The following is a 22,691-nucleotide window of genomic DNA, read 5'->3' as shown; positions in this document are numbered from 1 at the left end:
TCCCCCAATGGATTCCTACACCACCTTGAACTTCATGGGTAAGAGCAGTGATCATCCTGTACTGAAATGGTCTTTCCACTTGTCAGTTAACCCCAGTATAACATGTCTACAAAGCAATAAATGTGTCCATCTTATTCATCATTGCCACCCCAGTGTCTGGGGTGGGTATTCGGTTGTTAAATGATCATCTTCTGTTTGCCTTTTCTGTGTGCTGTCTAGTTTAGACTGCCGACACCAGTATAACATGAACATAAAATTATCCCCACTATTCTGTTGCAAAGAGCTCAACCAGGCCTTAACACACTTTAACCCTTTTCAATATCCTTTCCCAGTTGCTGTTTTCTGCTCCTTCAAAGCACAACAAATCAAATGACTTCTCTTTTTCAGTAAATTCTGAAAAATAATCATCTTACAAATTGTGCCAGGTGAGTCTCATTAAGCTTTTTTGGTGTAGTTAATACTAATTCATAAAAGAAAATGTCCTAAATCCCAACTTTAAAATGATGAAAGATCAGGGACTCATCTAATTCAACTCACAAAATTGGGCTACGTTTCTTTTGCCATGAGCATAGTGAAAGGGATTCAACTGACTGAACGAAAACAAAAGGAAAGGTTAAGTAATGGCATATTCAATTTGTTTTGGGGTGGCGGAGAATTTCTAATGCTGTAACACAGGGATTACTTTTGAACTGGCTTTCCACATCTTTATTAATGACTTTGGGGAGGAGAAGCAAATAGCATCTTAATAACCTCTGCAAGCAAATCACAACATCCATCTGTGCGGTGTTGTTAACATTCAGAGCTGAGAAATGAAACCAAGTAATACAGTCAGATTAGAAATGGAGGCAGGTTATAAAAATAAGATCTAGCCTAGTAAGGTAATATCTCTGTAGGGAATGTTATAAAACACCTTTCTGTAATGGAAGGAAGGTCCTTGTAAAAGTAGAATAGTAGAAGAGATATAGAACTGTTATAAGAAACTAAAACAGGATTTACTACGAGTGATGACAGCTTAAAAAAAAAAAAACAGTGACTGAGGTGTGGGTGGTATAAACACAGGCACCTAGTCCCACTGAGAAGTGATATGGTCATCTCAAAAAGGACCTAGTGAGTCAGCATCAAGGTGTTATGCTCGGTTCTCAGGACTTTTGGTAGGAAAAATACAGGAAATTAAAGTAAATTTAGAAGGCAGAAAATAATAGGAATTAAATACCTCTGTGAATAATTTATTTGGAAAGATTTGAAAAATCAGATCTGTATGATTTGCCTAAATAATGACTTTGGAGAGATGTCTACAGAGAGTAAATATTTAAGAAAACATAACATTTCTTAGAATTCTACAGGAAACACAGGACAATAAAAAGACAAAATGAAATTTAGGGGAAATTTTTATAATACCTTTACTTGGACATGGCAATAGTCTTTCAACAGACATCAAGCAAACTCTACCATGAGCCAAATCTAAAGTCTTGCATTACATGTGATTGGGGGATATTCTGTGGTATAAAAGAAAATTATAGATTTTTTCATTTTAAGGTACATTTTCCTCATCCTCTCTTCATGTACTAAAGACCTGTGTTATCCAACGTGTGTTGAAAATGTGTGGAAAATATTTAAACCTCCATTCATACTCTTAAAATGGAATATTCAACACTCTTGCCCAACTATTTGTCAGTTGGGACCTATTTAAGTGTTGATATCAAGGTTGGTATTGATATTATTACAATCACCTTCCAACAAGCCAAGGGTTTACTGTCATATACAGAATTTACTACACAGAACAAAGAACGCTCAGACTAGGGCTATGTGTGCTATTTTCCAGATTTCTTCTTTAAATTCTATTTTGTTCCAACTTTTGGACCCAAAGCCACACAATGGCCTAAACTTTAATCATTTGTATGCACTGACAATATAACTAAAATAGATTCTAATAAAGCCAGGTTTAATTTGTATGTTAAAATCTCATTTTGTACCTAATGTAAGTTTAGGATTCAGTCCCCAGCCTCAAGAAGTTTGTAGTCTTCTTAGGAAGAATGGACGGCACATAAAAAGTTATTCACTAACACAGGGCAGAAGGCAATCATCAAATAAATGGGACAGAGACTCAGTAAGTGAGTCACTAAGAGTCAAGAAACCGAGAGACTCGGGGGTACTAAGATAGCCCAAAGATTGAGGGAAAACTTTTGAAAAGGATCTGGGCTACCTATCATTTATTTGTTTGTTTTTCACAAGTAAATATTCAGCACCAAGCCTACTGAGACAACCTTCAAAATAGTTTCACTGTACCTCTAGTATGCCCATTCATGCATGCAATACTTACCTGCGTGCCTACCATATGCCAAGTACTATTTTTAGAACTGAAGATACAGCAATAAACAAAATTAAGTCCCTGATCTCATGGGGTTTACATAAGGGACAGGGGGAGCAACCAGGAAGGAAATTTTTAAACGTGTATATAAAATATCTCAGGTCGTAAGAGGTGCCATGAAGAAGAATAAAGTGAAATAAGGGAAAAGAGAATGGTGGGGGTACCGTTTTAAATGAAGTGGTCAGGAAAGACTCCTCTAATGATAGGGTAATACTAAGCAGAGGCTTGGATGAAGAGAGGCAAGGAGCCTGGTCTGAGGAGGCTAAAAAATAACTGAGAGAACAAGTAGATATGAAGCTTGTAAGTAACACAACCAACCAGAATCAGGCAGATAAGCCAGAGGCAGGACAAGTGGCAGATGAAGTCAGATAGAAAGACAAAAACCAGGAGTATGCAAATACCAGAAAACACAACAGGTATAAGATTCAAAGCTCAATAAAACAGTCAGGCACCAGTCAATCAATCAGTTTGAACAAGGGGGAGACAGACAAGGGGTAGAGGGGAAGGGATGGAGGTCTGCAACAGGAGACAGGACGGTACAAGCTACTTGATTACTTTGGAGAATGAGGTGTTTTTCCAAGGCTGAGAAAATAATTGGGAGCCAGAACACAGGAGGACTGTCTAAACAAATCAAAGAGTTAGCACTTGATTCTATGTGTCAGGGACCCATGCAAAGTTTCTTAGCAAGGGAGTGATGACATCATCACATCACATCACAGCACAGCACAGCACAGCACAGCACAGCACAGCACAGCACATTTTAGAAAGATGATAAATTGGGAAAGGGCAGAAGCAGGGAGACCAGGAGGAATCTCTTACAATAAGTGATAAGGGCCTAAACTACATAGTGGCTGTGGAAATGGAAACAAAATGGACTTAAGAGATTTTTGGAAGGCGGAATAAACAGAAACCAGAAAGGAGGAGTTCAGGAGAGGGTGCGGAGTAAGGCGACTCACAGCTGAACACCAAGGTGGATGTAACAGAGACTACAGGAATAAAAGAAATAGTCCCAGGGAGGGTGTAGAAGGATGAACTGGGTTCCATTTTGGACAGGAGGAGGAGAAAGTTCAGATAATTCATTTTGATTCCAATCAAACAAAATTTCATTTTGTTTAAGCCAAAAAAAATTGAAGCTGAACATTACAGAAGTGTCAAGAATGTTTTCTGATGTTGAGGTACAGAAAGCAAGCTCAAAAAAGCAAAACATTTCACATTTTTCTTCTGGCTAAAAAAGAAAAAGAAGAATTTTTCTTTTAAGGTTTATGATAACATACTGTTACAACTAATCAAAAGTAGGCAGGATGAATTTGGATTTAAAAATACAAAAAAATTAATTGCATCTTTGGAAAAGGTGAGTCAGATTTCCTATGGTCTTAAATCAGTCCTTCAGAATGATGAGCTATGAGACAAATGTGATCCTATTTATTTATCTAAACTTTTCCTTGATAGATTAAAAATTTATACAAAAATCTTACTACATCACAAAGACACTAATACACTCAATTGTTAATCCACAGTATACTCAAAGTATAAATCAAGGGAGTTTAAAAACCAGTCATGGTGTTCCAAAGAGAAAAATTATTCCAAAATTCTTCCACATGCTTTAGAATAATTTCACAATTAAAATCCCTCTACTTTCTAAAATTATCCAATATTTAGTAAAGCATATCTATAATAATAACTTTATATTATTTATGCTTACTTTATAAAGCACTTTCATTAACCTCCCCCCTACATTTAAGAGAACTCTGCACCTGGTCTGGTACATTTATGCATGTTAGAAAACAACAGTTCTGGAAGACTGCATTTATTAGTGCAAATCACAAAATTTAGACAATTTCTGACCCCTGCTATAGGTTTAAACTTGGGAATTGTTATTGGTTATCACTTGTTCTATAAATAAATCACAGAAGGCAGACCATCCCCCCTGGAAGCATTAGGGTAGCATAAGGCTCGGGAGCCAGAGGTGAAGGGTTGTAATTTAGTTCACTCATGCATTTGTTATGAGAACTCTGACAAGCTTCAGCGCTACAAGTAAGCTTGGCAACACAAAGAAATTCTGTGAAAAACACTGCACAAAAAGAATCGATCCTCTCTTCTTATTCTGAGATACAAAATGTGAGTTTCCCAAGAACTGATCCCTAAAGAGCAAATGAAACAGAAGTTCCTAACAAGTACCAAGGTAGGACATGTAGCTAACAAAACACCTCTCACATCTGCCTCATAAAACCCTACTCATTCTTCAGGACTAACTCAAATAGCGCCTTCTCCATAACACCCTCTCCGTTCCTCTCACCAGATACACTTGCTGACCACGTCTTCTCGCCCAGATCACAAGGTCCTTTCTCTGACGTATCTACACTTAGATGGTAACTAAGTGCTTGTGCTCAGGGACTTTCCCATTCATTTTGTGACTCTCACTACAACTGTCGTGCACCAGGCACACAGAAGACACTAACTAATATTGGTTGAACACCATAAAACCTTAGAATGCTACATAGTCATTCCAACATGGCTAATCATTTTTTAAAATATTTTGGAAGTTCTTCTGGAATTGATGTTTTAGATGTTTTAATATTTTTAGTGATAGCAGATCTTGTCTTTCCAGGTTAGATTTTGTTTTATTTTAGAAATTATCAAAAGTCATACAAAATCAAGCATATATCTCTGTACATTCTCTCTTCTTTCCCCCTTGATGGCTAAAGAATGGTCCCATCTCCTTCCTAGGCCAACTGCTCCACAAATAAATGTGTTGAATAAATGAACAAGTTAAATAAATAAAGTCAATGGGAGATGAAACTGTATAAGGGTGTATTTATTTCAAAGTGAGGGAGATGATTGCCAAACTGCTATAACCAGGCTCTGTCCTGACCTTGGCAGCCCACACCTTAGACAATGAAGAGGAAGAGGTTTGGGTCCCTCCCTGCTCCAGGTGCACTGAGACTTTTCCATTTGCCAAAGAAGATGACTTACAGATGAGAAATGATGGTACAGAGACCTGATCAGAAATGTGGGAAGAACTTTAATTGCCATGAATTTGGCTAGGGTTAAACTGGACTTAAAGTTACTGGACTCTTGACAAGGCAATAACTGTCATCCATCTTTTATATCTGCCACTACCACAAGGTCCAAATAACTCAGCACTAATAATGCCGTGACCAGTGACTGCCAAGGGGGCCTTCAAGAGCACCACTTCCCACTCTCCTGACTTGCCTCACTTTTCTCCTAGGCCTTACAAGGGCTTCCAGCATCACAGATACCATTCCCCAGTTTCCTAACACCCAAGTCTAATTCCTCATTTTCTAGAAAGCATCAAGCTTGGTTGTGTATCTAACTTCTAAGAAATCAGACCTAACAGTATGGAGATTCCTCAAAAGACTAGGAATAGACTTACCATATGACCCAGGAGTCCCACTCCTGGGCATATATCCAGAAGGAACTCTACTTCAAAATGACACCTGCACCCCAATGTTCATAGAAGCACTATTTACAATAGCCAAGACATGGAAACAGCCTAAATGTCCATCAATAGATGACTGGATAAAGAAGATGTGGATATTTATACAATGGAATACTACTCAGCCATAAAAACGACAACATAACGCCATTTGCAGCAACATGGATGTCCCTGGAGAATGTCATTCTAAGTGAAGTAAGCCAGAAAGAGAAAGAAAAATACCATATGAGATTGCTCATATGTGGAATCTAAAAAATAAAAACAAAACATAAATACAAAACAGAAACAGGCTCATAGACATAGAATACAAACTTGAGGTTGCCAAGGGGATAGGGGTGGGAAGGGACAGACTGGGATTTCAAAATGTAGAATAGATAAACAAGTTTATACTGTATAGCACAGGGAAATATATACAAGATCTTATGGCAGCTCACAGTGAAAAAAATGTGACAATAAATATATATATGTTCATGTATAACTGAAAAAATTGTGCTCTACACTGGAATTTGACACAATATTGTAAAATATAGCTCAATTAAAAATGTTAAAAAAAAAAAAAAAGAAGTCAGACCTCACAGTAAGGCTTGATGAGAAATCAGGGGCAGGGAAGAGAGAAGTAGGGAAAGAAGACACTGCACTGCATTTATACACATGACCACATTTAATCCATACAACAACCCTATAAGGTATGTGGTGTTGTACCCGAAAACTGAGGCTCAGGACTTTAAATAACCTGTTCAAGACTTCACATCTCTACTGAAAATAGAGCCTGGATTCTGAATAGTTACAAGACTTCAAATTCCATGTTAGTTCCACTATGTGTGACCCTAACATGCAGCTTAAACCAGTAAGACTGACTTTATCACAGGGCTTATCACTAGCTCTGAAGACCAATTCAATAGAAGAATCTTCAAAATGTTTTATGAGCAATGGCAGCACCATGGGAATAAGTTGGTAAATTTCCAGGATTACTACTTGAGACTCATTTGAGTTTCTTCTCTATACACAAAGTCAGAGTAAGAAAAAGAATCTAAAGAAGGGGTGGTGAGGGGTGGATGGGGCAGACAGGGTTAAGTCTTACAGAAGTCAACCCAAACAGATAATTTGGGGGTTTTCCTTACTTTTTTCCAGACAAATCCAATAAATGTCTGTATCTGTTATCTAAAATCAGTTTGAAAAGTTGCCCCCTCCCACCTTAAGTGACTTTATAGAAAGCACATTGTTCAACTTTAGTTCCTACAGCCAACTTATTTCTTTCAATGTGTTTATATAATATCATTCAAAGCAAGTGTTTTTATATTATTCTTGGCAACCATAAGCAGAATGTCAACAATGCTCAACATATTAGTTCTGTTAGACAGAAAACACCATGAAACTCTAAAGACCTTGATTATTGGGGCAATGCAAAATTCATGCCCTGCTCTGGTGGAGCAAAGCTTTGGCAGCATTAGTGAGATGACTTCAAAGTGTACCACTGAAGTTTCCAACCTGCTGTTTCAGATAAGTGGTTTTCATTTTACTGTTTGCTTGTGTTTGATAAGGTTACTGGATTGATTCAAGTTGTTTATAATGCCTTGAAGGCAAAAAATGTTATAGTGTCCTCACAACTCACTATTGCTTTTCTAAGGAAGGTTCTTGTCATCATATCCAAGACAGCAACAGAAAACATTCCACTGCTTATCATATATTAACTTTGCTCTGGAAAAAGTAAATATAACTACAAGAAACACTCAATAAAGCTTTCATGTTGACGCTTCTGTGTAGTTGCTAACCTGTGGGTAGACTGCAGTAAGATCTCTTAATCCATGATTCTAAGTTTCAGATGACAGCAAGACAAGTACCAAAATATCTATTCTCACCTTGGAGCTGAGTATTCTAATAAGAATCCTATTTTCTCCAAAGATATTGTTATGGCCTGAATGTTTGCGTCCCTCGGCTCCACCAAAATTCATATGTTGAAAACCTAATCCTTAACATGATGGCACTTTGAGGTGGGGCCTTTGAAACGTGGAGCCCTCATGAATGGAATTAATACCCTTACGAAGGAAGCCCCACACAAGTCTCTCACCCCTCCCACAATGTGAGGTTACAGTGAGATGACTTCTGTGAGGAATCAGGTCCCCCACAAGACACTGAATCTGCCAGAACCATGATCTTGGACTTTCCAGCCTCCAGAAATGTGAGAAATAAATATTTGGTTATAAGCCACCCAATTTATGGTATTTCTGTTATAGTAGCCCAAACAGATGAAGACAAGTATCAAGAAAAATATCTTGACATCTTAAAATACAGATTATTGGAAAGTAACTCCTTCTATTCTTCACATAAACAAGTAGAATTTTTTGAAGTAAGATTTACCTCTTATACCATCACCCTATCTTTATCCAGAGTTAATAGAAAAGTTGTAGCACAGTGAATGAAGTTTGTGGCTGTGATGGTTTAGATTTAGACATCTAAATCTATTGTTTCACACAAATCAGAATATCAATCATAGAAATCTCACATGGAAAGACCACTTCTGAAGGTACATTCTAGATTGCAAATTCCAACTGTGCCCAAACTAGGAAAGCTACACTGCCCACACCAAGAAATTTTCTTCTAAAAGTAAAGGCCTCACAGGTCCCTCCAACCCCCTTAAAAAAAGAAAAAAAAAACCCAGACAATTGAGAGCATTAGCCCCTTTCTCCCCTCAAATTGATTTATATGAAATAAAAGGTCAAAAATCAGAGAAGTAAACACTAGGAACCTACATATCCGATATCTAGCACTGTGCAAACAGAGTAGAAGGGTTACAGAACTAAGAGGGGGAAATGGTTTCTCTGCTTCAGTTTATAATCTAGAGTCATAAACTAACACAAAATTTTTGAGAATATTTCAAAGAAAGAGCAAAAACAAGCATGAGAGAAAAGATGAGAAACCAGAATGTGGGCAAGTATTTCAATGTAGACAAAGCAATTCTGCCTTGGGAGATCTCTGGAGCTTTTCAGTTTCCTCCAGAAGCTCTACCACATGGCCCTTTCCCATCACTGGGGAACCCCACATGTCATGTCAGTTTCTTTTACCAAACTCCTCCACCTAATTCATTTAAACAAATACATTTATGTGTATATACACATTATATATATATATATATGTGTGTGTGTGTGTGTATACAGATAGATATAGATATAGATATGATTCTCACTATGAGCTGTGCATTGTTTTAAGCAATGAAAATGTAGCAATGACATAAAATAAAAATATCTACCCTCATCCAGATTACATTCTAGTGGATGAAGACAGACCACCAACAAAATAAATATGTAAAATACATAATATTCTAGAAGATGATAACGTGTACAGAGAAAAATTCAGCAGGGAAGAGAGATTAGTGATGCTGACAGTGAGTAGGCACAAGGTCAAATAGGATGGTTGAGGAGGATGTAGTATGCAAAATAATGGCCTCCAAACATGCCCATGTCCTTATATGGCAAAACGGACTTTGCAGATGAGATTAAGTAAAGGCTCATGAGATGGGGAGGGTATCATGCATTATCTAGGTGGGCCCAAAGTAATCCCAAGGGTCCTTATAAGGCAAAGAGTCAGGTAGGAGAGTCAGAGGCAGGAGATATGAAGACAGAGGTTGGAATGATACAATTGCTGAAGGAAGGCCATGAGATACAGAATGTGAGCATCCTCTAGAACCTGGAAAAGGTAAAGAAACAGGATTCTTGCAGAGAGAGAATGTCTGTTCTTCTAAGCCACTGAGTTTGTGCTGATTGATTACAGCAGTAGTAAGAAATATAGTATATTGTATATAGCATGGATGATCTCACTGAGAGGATGGCATTTGAGCAAGGACACAAAGGAGGTGAGGAACCAGGTCTGCAGATATCTGGGGGAAGGGTAAATTCAGGAAAAAGGCAAATAGCAGGGCAAATGTCCTGACTGAAAGAAAACATGCCTCTCCATGTGGAGAAGCAAAGCAACACTGGGAGTGAGGTGAATAGGAGGAAGTGGGTCAGAGAGTGGGGTGGGTCAGCTCATTGAGGGCTTTATTGGACACTGTAGGCATTTTAGCTTATTCTCAATGAGACAGGGAGTATAGGAGGAGCTATGAATATTTACAGGAATTCTGAATATTTACAAGAAAAATAAAAGTGGTGTGCTGGTAAACCACTGAGGGTGGAGTCGGGCAATGAAGCTTCAACTTCCATGGTGTAAATATTCCCACCATGGTCGATTTCAAGCTACCAAGAGTTTAACAACCAGCTCACAAAATTCCTGAATATTTAATTATCAGCCCCAGCAGGGCATTGCACATTTGATCCCCATCTACCAATTCCACACTATATTCCATTTGCCAAGCAGTTTAGTAGTCAACTACTGGCAAAATATATAAGAAAAGCCTTGATAAAAATCAATGAGAAGATACTTGAGTTTGACAGATGTGAGAATCTGGAATCTAATTTCTCTTCACCTGCTTGCCTAGTGATTAAAAGAAGTTCAAGTTAAAAAGAAGCACTCTTTTCATATTCTTTATCACTGTAGGTTATTATAAGATATTAAATATAGTTCCCTGTGCTATAGAGTAGGTCCTTGTTGTTTATCTATTTTATATATAGTAATGTGTATATTGTAATCCCAAACTCCTAGTTTATCCCTCTCCTCCCCATTCCCCCTTTGGTAATCGTAAGTTTGTTTTCTATGTCTGTGAGTCTGTGTCTATTTTATAGATAAGTTCACTTGTGTCTTTTTTAAAATTCCACATATAAGTGATATCATACAATATTTGTCTTTCTCTGTCTGACTTCATTTAGTATGATAATCTCTAGGTCTATCCATGTTGCAGCAAATGGCATTATTTCATTCTTTTTTATAGCTGAGTAGTATTCCATTGTATATATATACCACAACTTCTTTATCCAATCATCTGTTGATGGGACATTTAGGTTGCTTCCATGTCTTGGCTATTGTAAATAGTGCTTCACTTAGCATATGTTTTCAAGGTTCATCCATGCTGTAGTGAGTATCAGAATGTCATTCCTTTTTATGGCTGAATAAATTCCATTATATGTATATACCACCTTTTGTTTACTCCTTTATCTATCAATGGACTTTTGTGTTATTTCCACCTTTTGAATATTGTGTATAATACAACTATGAACGTGGATGTACAAGTATCTCTTTGAGTCCCTGCTTTCAATTATTTTGGCTATATTACCAACTATGAGTGGAATCACTGGCTCATATGGTAATTCTGTTTAAATTTTTGAGGAATGGCATACTGTTTTCCACAGCAGCTGCACCACTTTACATTCCCATCAGCCATGCATGAGGGTCCCAGTTTTGCCACATCCTTGCCAACACATGTTATTTTCCATTTTTTTAATAATAGTCATCCCTAATGAGTGTACAACATGTTTTTTTAATGCCACTTCTATGATTTTAATGTGTAACCAGGGGGGAAAAATCATGTATCTGAAGCTCAGTTTTTTATTTGGGTAAAATGGAACAAAGAACCCCTCTCTCAAAGGGTGGATGTGATGAGTACCTCATAGAAAGCAATGAACAAATGTTTGTCCCTCTCTCATTCTCTTAGATTTCTACTAAACTTCCTCCCTCAATGTCCAGAAATACTCTGTGAAGTTTTAAACTATGAAGATTTGACATAGCGCTGATTTTAACTTCTTTCTTTACCTATAGATCACGCAACAGGGGTCAAATGTGTCCTTCATTAAGTCTAAATAGCACTACACTTGCACCCAGATTTCCTCTCAAATTAAGTACTCATCAGCTCTACTATTAAACAAGGAGCAGCTGTAACGCTCAAGGATCACATGGGATTATACTTTAAAATGACAGCTCTGGCAGCACTTTTAGTTTGTTGAATAACTCCAGCAAATTGTCTAGTTAAATTAATAAAATACTTTTGGCACCATAAAATCCTGAAATATTTGGCAATAGAAGCAACAAAATATTTCACAAGTAAAGCATACACATATGACACCTTAGAAATGCTTTCAGAGGTAAGTAACGAAGGTGTTTACTTTTAATTAGTGTGTTTTCTTTCATCACTCAGTCACAAACCATAGCTTAGTTTATTGGTTGAAGACTCATTGCATGTCCTTTGTAAAGTGCTAGAGATCTGCAATAATGTTATTTCGGGGCTTCTGACAGAATCTATAGAAGGTTCCAGGAACTACAAACCAATCAGTCAACAATGCAACATCTAGTGTTTGCAACAAAACACTGAACAATTGACTTGCAAGAAAACTAGAATCAAACTACATTAAATAATAGGTGTTCTAGCCAGATTTTCTACAATGCATAACCATGGATCAATGAAATATTGGAAAACCTAAAGTGATTGGGACTCACCACTGCTGTGCATTTATCCTATGGTGTCATAATGTGGCAAATCAAAACAAAACAACTACATAAAGTGGTTTTTTGGAGTGGACTCAAAAATCTGTTAAAGCAAACAGAACGTCTTGCAATTTTCTATTTGCTCAGATCAAATCAAATTAGTCATAGATTTCACACGCTCCTCTGTGGAATCCAAAACTTTTGAAAGGTCAGCCTTAGGTAAAATTCTAAAGTCAACAGCTTCTGATTGACCCCAAAAATAAAAATATTCCTGCAATCCCATTGGACTTAAAAATAGGAAGGCTATTGGAGACTCTGATGGGCTCAGCTGTGTTCACCCAAAATTCATCTGTTGAAGTCCCAACCCTCAGAATGTGAGTATATTTGGAGACTGGGACTTTTAAAAGGTAATTAAGGCTAAATGAGGTCATGCAGGTAGACCCTAATTAATATGACTGGTGTCCTTATAAGAAGAGGAGATTAGGACACAAAGAGAGAGATGACCACATGAGGACACAGCGAGAAGATGCCTCAGAAGAAACCAAACTTGCCAACTTCTTGAGTTTGGGTTTCCAGCCTCCAGAACTGTGAGAAAATAAATTTCTGTTGTTTACACCAGCTGGTCTATGATACTATGTTATGGCTGCCCTAACAAGCTAATGCAGCGACCCTAGCAAAAGTGGTTTAACGGACTTGGTAAAAGTGAGAGCCAGCTGGTCAAGGTAAAGAGTGAAATTGAGGAAGAGGAGCTAGCAAATGTGGAATATTCTGGAGGAAAATCTGGCCATGAAGGGAGAGAAGAGATGCCCTGGTAGCTAGAAAGGCATACAAAGTCAAGGGAACGGGGCTCTCTAAGGTGGAAGACAGAATTTTTTAAAGAAAAGATTTATATTAAATGCTGACAGAAAACATCAAGGAGAGAGACTGAAGATGCAGGTGAGAAATGGAAAAGCGATGAACAGAATCCCTGAAAAGCCAGGAGAAGAAGAGACCTAGGGACTCTGTAGAAATCCTGTAGAGGACCCTTTTACCAGAAGGGGAGTTATTTCCTCTATGGTCGCAGGAATGCAGAAGCTTATAAATTACAGGCAATGTTGTACCTAACCATAGAGCTTTATGCTTTTCGATAAACTTGGTTGTCCATGATCTAGTACAGTCACCCTATGAATTAAGTGAGGCAGACAAAGTTATCTATGTTTTACATACGAAGAAAGAAGGGGCAAAAAGATGAAGTGGTTTGCCTGAGGTCACACAGTGGGCTAGTCCCACTGTCAGCTTTAGATAACGGGGCTCCTGGCATTATTTCACGCTGAAATGCAGACTGAATTAGATACATCAGTTATTCTAGTTTTAAATCTTGTAAACTAGAAAATTCTTAGTAAGATTTTTATTCATCAACAAAGTACAACAAATCAGGGGGTCGGCAGCTCAAAATGTTTTGTCACACAAATTACCAGAAGCAAGGAGAGGTTCCCTTTTCTGCTTATTTGCAAGAATTAAATAGCTCTGAATCAAACAGTTAGAGAAAACTCAAACAAAGGAAGGTTATTTTGAAGGGGTGAAATTAAACCTCGCACAATAGGTGAATGAAGTTCTAATTACCTGAAAGATGATGAAGTTCAAGATGAAAGGATTTTACTTTCAGTGATCTGAGATTTGGCAGGGAAAGGGGGAAAACACAAATAACCCCAAATCAGAAGCCTTTTGGGGGAGGGAGAGAATATAAGAAACATCAATTAGAAAAGCTTTTCAAATTCAAACAGACTATTAAAACTATCAAATCCCTAGAACTAAACTCCAACTGGGGCAAAACTCTGAAGGAAATGATCTCCCACTCCCATGAGATAGCAAACATGATTTAGGTAAAAAGCTTTTAGCTTTATGGCTGGGGAGGTAGCAATAAAGAAAATGAACTTCCTGCCAGTGATTCTTTTTCAAATCCTGCCAATTCCTGTGTCTGGGGAAACTGTAAAGAATGTCCAGCCTCACGTCATAAGAATTGCCACATATCTCAAGCTTACCTGCATTCAAGCATCGGAACAACCATAAGCCTGTTTCTAGCCCAGCCTGGAGTTGAGAGGAACAGGAGACCCTTGGCTGTTCTCGCCCCTCAACTACACCATCTGTGTGTCAGCACAAGAGGGCCATCGGCAGTAGGTTCTAGAGAGATACGGACTGCTGAAGTACACCACTGATGAAAAGCAGAATCTTTTCTCTTTGGCAGCAATACCAATACCATGAAGCACGTCTCTTTTGGAGCTTTCCAAACCACTTCAAAAGCAAGTTTGCTGGCGTAGATCAAGAAAGCCGGGCAAACTGCCCCCAACTGCATGGCTACCAGCCCAGATATTGATGAGGGAAGGCAGCTCGGGACCCATGCTCAGACCACGGAGCGGTCCTTCTCAGAGCTCTGTTAACTCCAACAGGTGTGGGCAGCATCCAAAGAAAGCAGAGCTGGTTTTTGTGATCTTCTGCCAACTCAGAGGGGGCCAGTTCCCTGGACTCCTGGTGCCACCCTCCTCCATCCCCTGCCCAGGTTCACTGTTCCCAGACTTCTCTTTTGTTCCCATCAAAACTAAGTAGTCCTGTGTCTGTTTGCCTTTGGACCATACAAACTAACTGAGTAAATCTGTCAAGTGAATGTTCACTCATGGTTTAGTGAACACTGCACACAGATGGGTTTGCTAGATTTCCAAACTGTTCTGCCTTCTTCAAATTGAACCAAGGCCTGTTTAGGATGAACAAAACTCTGAGACCTAAGCGTGAGCTCTGAATCAGCTTTTTATCTCTCTCAGTCCTTTTTTTTTTTTTTTTTAACTTTTCATAGGAATCTTCCTCAATTTAACCCAAAAGAGAGACTCACATGACATTTGAAAAACCAATAGGACAGAGAATTTGGAGGCAGTATTTCACAGCCCCACAAATTACATGAAGTTTCTCAACAAAACCCTCCCCTGCACCTCTCCCCCAAATTCCAAATCTGCACTTTCAGCCACAAAGCTTAAAGTAGCAGCTCCTCCCTGTGAAACCTACAGTTGAAGATTAATTCCTAAAGACTAATGACTTAGAGGAATCAAAGAAAGAACTCTCTAGTGAAGAGACCGCAGAAATGTGGTGGTCCAGAGTTTGAACTGCTGCAAATCTCAGCGCCATCTCTTCCTAGCTGCAAGATTCTTAGTCTCACTGACCCTCAGGGGTTTGTTTATTTTTAATTGAAATATAGTCGATTTACAATGTTGTTAGATTGTGGTGTATAGGAAAGTGATTCATTTATACGTATATATTCTTTTTCATATTCTTTTTCACTGTAGGTTATTACAAGATGTTGAATATAGTTCCCTGTGCTATACAGTAGGACCTTGTTTATCTATTTTATGTATAGTAGTTTGTATCTGCTAATCCCAAACTTCTAATTTATCCCTCCCACCCCCCTTTTATATAAGTTTGTTTTCTATATCTGTGAGTCTGCTTCTGTTTTGTAAGTAAATTCATTTGTATCATATTTTAGATTCCACATGTAAGTGATATATTTGTTTTTCTCTGTCTGACTTACTTTACTTAGTATAATAATCTCTAGGTCCATCTGACCCTCGGTTTTATCAACTCTAAAATGGGAGTATTATTGCAAGGGTTGAATGTGAAGACATTCAAAATTATTTAATACATCCAGTGCTTCACATAGTGCTGAGCACAAAGCAGGTACTCAATAAATATTAATAGCTTTCTATGTTCACGTCTCTAAATAGTGGAATTTTGATTGAGACAAGAGATAGTTCCCAGCAGTCCTAAGAGTAGTGGTCAAATTTACTTCTAACCACTCAGGAAGTTTGCCTCAGATCAAAACATCACTTTTATGCAAGTCTGGAACTTGATTAACATGGGGGAAAACAATGTCCCTAAGAAGACAATAAAGGATTTACCTCATAACATAATTCTTTCACTATACTTCTTTGCTGAGTCTCCACTTAGATTTCAATTCCACAGGGGAAATGCAATTTGCTATAATGGAAGTGATTAAGATGGTGTTTGGCCAGGGGGAAAAAAAAAATCTCCTCACGATGTCCCTAAGAAAGATATATATGTACAGACAACAAAGCACAGGAAAATGACACTTTATTACTACCTGGAGATTTTCCGCAAACACAGAGAGAGGTCTACTGAGCTGAGCTTAAAGCAGGAAAGGACTCTGTTACTAACTCGGTCTAATGCCAAAGCAAGCCAGAGACCCCTCCCGCCTACTTCTCCCAAAGCCCTGACCCAAGTCTTAGATCTGGCCACTGCTTTCTGAGGAAGGCACAGAACCCTTGTCCGGAGAGGAGGACCAGGGAAGCAGCCAGAGAGAGCGCAGGCTCAAGGATGCCAGGGAAGCTTGCCTAGGATTTGTCTTATGTTTTCTTATTTGGTTTTGTTTGTGTTTGGTGGAAGAGAACAGATATCCTCTGCTGTCAAAGAATTAGAATGCAGACATGTCTTACCCAGCATTTGGGGGAACAAAGGTGGTTCCAAAAAAAGAAATGATTAGACTTTCTCCCAAAAGGAGTAGTCACAAACCACCTTAGCTCTCTAGCTTGCCCATAAATCTTAACCTAGAGTTAGGAAAGTTCTACCTCTAGCCGAGGCTCATAAGAGATCCCTAAACTTGACCAGCCATAGAAGTCCATCTCCTTGGAGATGAAGTAAAAGGGAAGGTATGATAAAAGCTGTGGGCTTTCTGTCCTCCACAGGCCAACAGAAATGTCTCTACTTCTTACAGAGCTGGTATATGCAGAGCCTTCAAATGATGCTTACCCACTGACAATACCATAGAACTCTTCCTCATCTCACCAAAACATTAAAGGTTTCAAAAGAATTTTTTGTCTGCATTATGGTACCCTTTACACAGATTAATAAAGCTGCTACTTGGAAAGAAGTAAGATTTCAAAAGAAAGAATGTTAGCGTTCTCAGGAGCTTAAAAAGCATTGTAGGAGAGCAGTAAACAGGTCTCGGATTTGGGTAGACTTAGATTCAAACCCCAGCTATATCACTTATAATTCTGTGACCTTGGGCAAGTCTCTCAAATTTAGTACCTCAGCAAAATTCAAACAGTTAAGAGTAGCCAACAGTAGGGTTTTGTGTGGGTTTGTTCATAAATTCTACTGTATGATTTCAAAGCACATGCCTTTACCTGCAATGTTATAAAGCCTTCTACTGCAGATTAAGCTGTTAAAAGTCTTCTGTATGTAATTGTGTAAAAATTCTGTAATAGGGTAAGAAGGAATAAATCTTCAGAGAATAATCAAGTATGCTTTGTTTTTAACAAACGTCTGTTGGGCCTTTGAGACTACTTAATCCTGCCCATCAGACTAAGGTCTCAGATTCAGCTGGAAAGTCCAGATTCTGGTGTCAGCTCTGCCCTCAGGATGTACATTAACGCCCTGCTTAGCTTTAAGCACTGAACACTGAACATTTGGCCATTACCCCTGGCCAGTGGCTTCTCTCCTTGTTCCAATGCCAGTCAGCCTGACTCCCAGTCAGCCTTGGTCTTCACTGAATACCAGCCCTGCTGGGGCCACCAAAGACAGTCAAAGTCAGAACATGATCTGCTGGCTCCCAGTCTAGGGTTTTCCCTCAACTCCATCAGTATGCATATTAAACAACCAGGCTTGCTTTATTTTCATTTTCTCATTTTGCCACTTCTTAGAATTCTCCTTTTCAAGATTCCTGACCTCCCAACATTCCATAATCCTTTTGAAAGGGTCACAGCAAATATGCTGCATGCACAGTGCAAACAGAAGCTGATTTCATTTTTCCATCATCTAAAAGCACATAAGGTAATTTCTAAACCAGCAGTAAAATCTATTTATAAAGAATGCTGATTTGTTTTCTGCACTTTCCAGCACATAGGGTTCAATTTACTTCCTTACCATAAAAAGAACCATTACTTTTTTTTAAACAATCATAGTACATTTTAGATATGTTTTAATTTCAAAAAAAGAACACAACTTGCAAATTACAGTGTAAATAGCTTTCTTAAAACGGTCCCATTTCAGACCCAGTTTGCTGATTAATGATTTCACTATGCTTCAAGGCAGATGATTTCACAGTCATTGGATATATAATATAATGATATTTTTATGAAACCATCAGTATCACTAAAAAATATAATTATTATAAATGAAATCATAAAGAAGAGAAATCTTCACTCTGACAATGCCAAAGTTTGAACTCATTGCTAAAAAGTTATGTTTTAACAAGAAAAACTCTACACAGTTCTTCTCTGGGACAAACCTAATTGCACCCTGAAAACTTAATAATTATGGAATAAGAACTATGGTAATTTTTTAAGAGTACCTTGTGTTCTTGGAATAAGCTGCCCTGTGTTATTAGAAGGGAAACAGCAGCACCTTGTGGACAACCAAGAAAGTGGATACATTTTGCTCAAGTATCAGGTTATATTAAAAATAGCATTTTTTTTTTAGGTTTGTTGTAGCCCTTTCTACAAGAGACATAGTGTCATATTTGTATTTAAAGGACAGAATAGCATTGCTTATAGAGATCTATAAATAATCCCAAAATGTATTCAGGGAGACAAATCATCTAAATATAGCTACAAGAATGCTTTTCAAAATCCACATTCAGGTGGGGAAAAAATGAGACAGAAGACTTCTTTGAATGTACCAAAAACTTAGAAGACAGACCAAAAACGTCTTTAATTGGGCAGTATCAATGATATCTATTCACATAATTCCTAATTTATGGCAATATCATAATCTAAAAGTAAATTCCAGCAACAAGAGCAGAAAGGAAAAGAAAGAGCACAACCTTTATCTCCACACTCCTAAACCCCTCACCCCCCAAAACAGCTGCTTTCTCACCTGCACTTACCCTCTACCCTGTGCACATGTGACCCTGGGAGGTCTTGAGTTCCTTTCAGGAAGGCTGCAAGGTCAAAACCCTTTCCATAATAATACTTAGGTGTTATTTCCCTCTCCCACCCCTATTCTCTCCTGAGTATACACTGGAAGCTACCTGGCCAGCGTGTGATATCACAAGAAATTGAATATGGAAGCAAATAAGAGACCAAGATCTCTTTTATTAAGCCAGACACTTAAGACATATGCAAAAATATAAAATGATGCCACTCTTCTCATCATCAGTTTTAATAAAATATGTTATTTACATTAACACAATAGGTCTATTTTCTAATAATTTTTAAAAATTTCTCAGTTTTAGTTTTTAATATGGTAAATATAGATGGGTATAATCCACATAAGCAAAAGCTCTTTAGGGTCCTCAATAATTTTTAAGAGTATAAGTGAGTCCTGACACCAAAGTTTGAGAACTGATGCTCTAAAGCATACTCGCTGAAGTAGCTTCCACCCACTCTATTTCTTAAAGACAATGCTTGATCAATGATCTCCTATTCTCCTCATCCAACCTGTGTTGCAAAATCGAGAAGCTATTTCCCTACTCCAGGACTCCTTCATAGGGGTAAGTTCTCCAGATTGTGGGCATGATTAATTAACATCTTTTATAAAGAGCTCCCTTCATGTCATTAGCCTATTTGAAACTACTTCCTTCACATCCCCTCTCTCTAAGACATTTTTGTAAATGTTCTCTTTCCAGGCACAAGTAAATAGGGCTTTGCTTGGAAATGTGTCAGTAGGAAAAGAAAAAGAAAAAAAAAATGCTTTGAGGCTTTGATAAGTGAGAAAATGATAGAATGTCATATATCCCAACTGAAGTCCTGTCATCTTGTACTCTATGTGATATATGTTCTGTGTATATTCATCATCGTAACATGCTGCAGTGGTAAATCCATAGAGTACAGTCCAGAATGTCCCAGCTTAGGTCCTTAGAAGATATGCTCATGATAGACTTCATAACACTCCTGAAACGTTAAGTATTTCTCTTGGCAATGATTTAAGACTCAAACATAAGACCTGAAAACATAAAACTCCTAAAAGAAAACAGAGAGAAAAAGTTCCTAGACATTCATCTTGGTGATAATTTTTTGGATATGACACCAAAAGCACAAGCGACAAAAGCAAAATACCTAAATGGGACTACAACAAAATAAAAAGCTTCTGCACAGCAAAAGACACCATCAACAAAATTAAAAGGCAATCTGTAGAGTTGGAGACAATATTTGCAAATCATATATCTGATAAGGGATTAATATCCCAAGTATATAAGAAACTCATTCAATAGCCAAAAACAAAACCCCACAAACAATTAAAAATAAACAAAGGAAATGAATGGATATTTTTCCAAAGGAGACATACAAATGGCTAACAGGTACATGAAATGATGCTCAATGTCACTAACCATCAGGGAAACGAAAATCAAAACCACAATGAGATGGGGGGAGGGTATAGCTCAGTAGTAGAGTGCACACTTAGCATGCATGAGGTCCTGGGTTCAATCCCCAGCATCTTCATTAAAATAAACAAATAAACCTAATTCCCACCCCACCCCCCAAAAAAACCACAATGCAGTATCACCTCACACCTGTTAGAATGACGATTATCAAGAAGACAAGGTAAGGATATGGAGAAAAGGGAACCCTCATAGCTGAATAAACATAGTTATTGGGAGGTTAAATAACTTATAAAGTCATCTAACTTATAAAGACAGCAAGGTCTGTCCACCCAAGCAGTCTCTCTCCAGAAGCTCCGCTCTTAACTATATGCTATACTGCCTCTCACTGCACGTGACTTAGATGAAGGCCCTTAAGATCAGGCCCTGAGTGGAAGCATCTTTTGTATCCTCTTATCACCAAGCATGGTATCTTTGCTGAAATGTCTGATAAATAAGAAACTGACTTCCCAAGGCCTGCTATTCTTTACCCACCCAATTTTCTCCTTCTTTTTTTCTACCACAACCCCTTCCATCTAGTCGTCACACTAACTGTTCCACTCTCTTTATTATCCCACACCAGGCTTCAGAATCTTAATAATAATTTAGCAGACACTTACACAGGGTCTACTGTGAAGCAGGCACTAGGTAAGATGTAGGTGAAATAAGCACAAATAAGCTATGGTTCCTGCCCTTAAAAAGCACACAATTAAGCAATAGGATGAGAAATGAAGGATAGTGGGGGAATTACAGGAAGTCATTCAAAGATGGCTTTTTGGAGGAAGTGAGGCCTGAGTTGGTCTCAAAGGCTGAAAAATGGGGGCCACATGAAGAGGGTAGATAAGAAGACAGGGAAGCATTTTAGGCAGCAGAAACAAACACAGAGCATTCAAACATTTCCAGTCATTTTGTGTGACTGAAACAGGTGGCAAGGGTTCAGTGGTGGAGAATCAGAGGACAGTCATCAGTCAATTAAGTTATATTAGGATGTTTCCTCCCGAAGGCAAGAAGCAGCATTTAATAGATTTTTGGTAAAAGGGAACAATAATCAGCCATTTTTTAGAACGATCACTCAGCAGTATAGAAGATGGTTTGGAAGGGGTATAGAATGGAATCAGAGAGGTGGGTTATAAAACTATTGAAGAGACTGGAGCAGGCAGGAGAGATATTCAGGTGACTGAAGCTGTCAAAATCCCTCTCAAGATCCACCCTGTACAGAAAGACCTCTCTACAATAGTTTTCAATACCACCCTCCCACCCCAACTCCACTCAAATTCCTACAGGACTAGTGAAATCTGCCCAGATGCTGACACGTCATTGTCTTTTATTATTATTCCCTATTTGATGCTGTAATAGGGAAGAAAAAATCTGGCTCTATATTAGTTCTGTTTCTTTCACTTTAACCTTTCTTTGTATTCTATTGCTTGTTAATCACTAAAGGGGTGTTGCCTATAAACTTAAATTATACCTAAGGCCCATCTCTAGGGATCCTGCCTCCCAGGTAAAGAGTGTTAAGCTAAATTACCTTTGTTTAGCTCACAGAAAACACCCTGACCAGGCCCACCTGTGAATGGCTGCAGGCAGTAAGAAATCAACACCACCCCTTCCGAGTCTGGCTAGAACCAGTACTTTACCCCTCAATTCAAACTCGGGAGATGGTCCTCTAGGACATTAGTTGGCTATTTTCTCCGTCTGCTGGCTTTACAAATAAATTCATTATTCCTCATCCCAACACCTCCTCTCTTGATTTATTGGCTTCTCCCAGGGCAAGCAGAATGAGCTTGGACTTACTATGACATTTCTTCTCCATTACTAGAGTCTCCCTAGTTAAAATAATACAATAAACGTTTATGGACTTGAGCTGGCTTGTGGAGTCGTCCAAGGTCAGGTAACGCCGTCGCCTCGCCCCCGCTGCGGGGGACCGTCAGGACCAGTCCGCTGCGAAGAACCTGGAGGGCTGACTAAGTCACTCCACCCTCTAACCATATTATCGTCTCCTCCCCAGACCCGGCAGGTGGTTCTCTCCAGTGACTCACCAGGCCAAGCTCGGCTGTGAGATCCGCCTGCTCAGCAGAGGGCGCGTCTCCTCTGCTTTCCTCCTTCCGACGAGCCCCTTCAGTTCTCCTGACGCGGCAAAAGAACGCCGCTCTGGTTAGGCCCTCTGCGGCTGCCGTAGCCCC

The 22,691-nt window shown here is 38.6% G+C and overlaps 1 long non-coding RNA gene across 3 annotated transcripts in view; it reads right to left on the bottom strand.

The window, feature by feature from the left end:
* Window positions 1–22,691, bottom strand: part of LOC116149175 (uncharacterized) — an 859,611-nt gene that overhangs the window by 805,428 nt on the left and 31,492 nt on the right. Inside the window, exon 1 of one of the 3 annotated variants that reach the window (XR_010377353.1) lies at window positions 22,548–22,636. The exons of the other annotated variants lie outside the window; for them this stretch is intronic. This is a non-coding gene — a long non-coding RNA (uncharacterized LOC116149175). Of the gene's footprint in view, window positions 1–22,547; window positions 22,637–22,691 lie in introns of those variants that run through there. 3 annotated transcript variants of the gene reach the window in all.

The sequence above is a fragment of the Camelus dromedarius genome, chromosome 22 (genome assembly GCF_036321535.1).
Source record: "Camelus dromedarius isolate mCamDro1 chromosome 22, mCamDro1.pat, whole genome shotgun sequence".
Lineage (NCBI taxonomy): Eukaryota > Metazoa > Chordata > Mammalia > Artiodactyla > Camelidae > Camelus > Camelus dromedarius.
The sequence above is the reverse complement of the archived record's forward strand: the minus strand, read 5'-3'. Positions and strand labels throughout refer to the sequence as shown.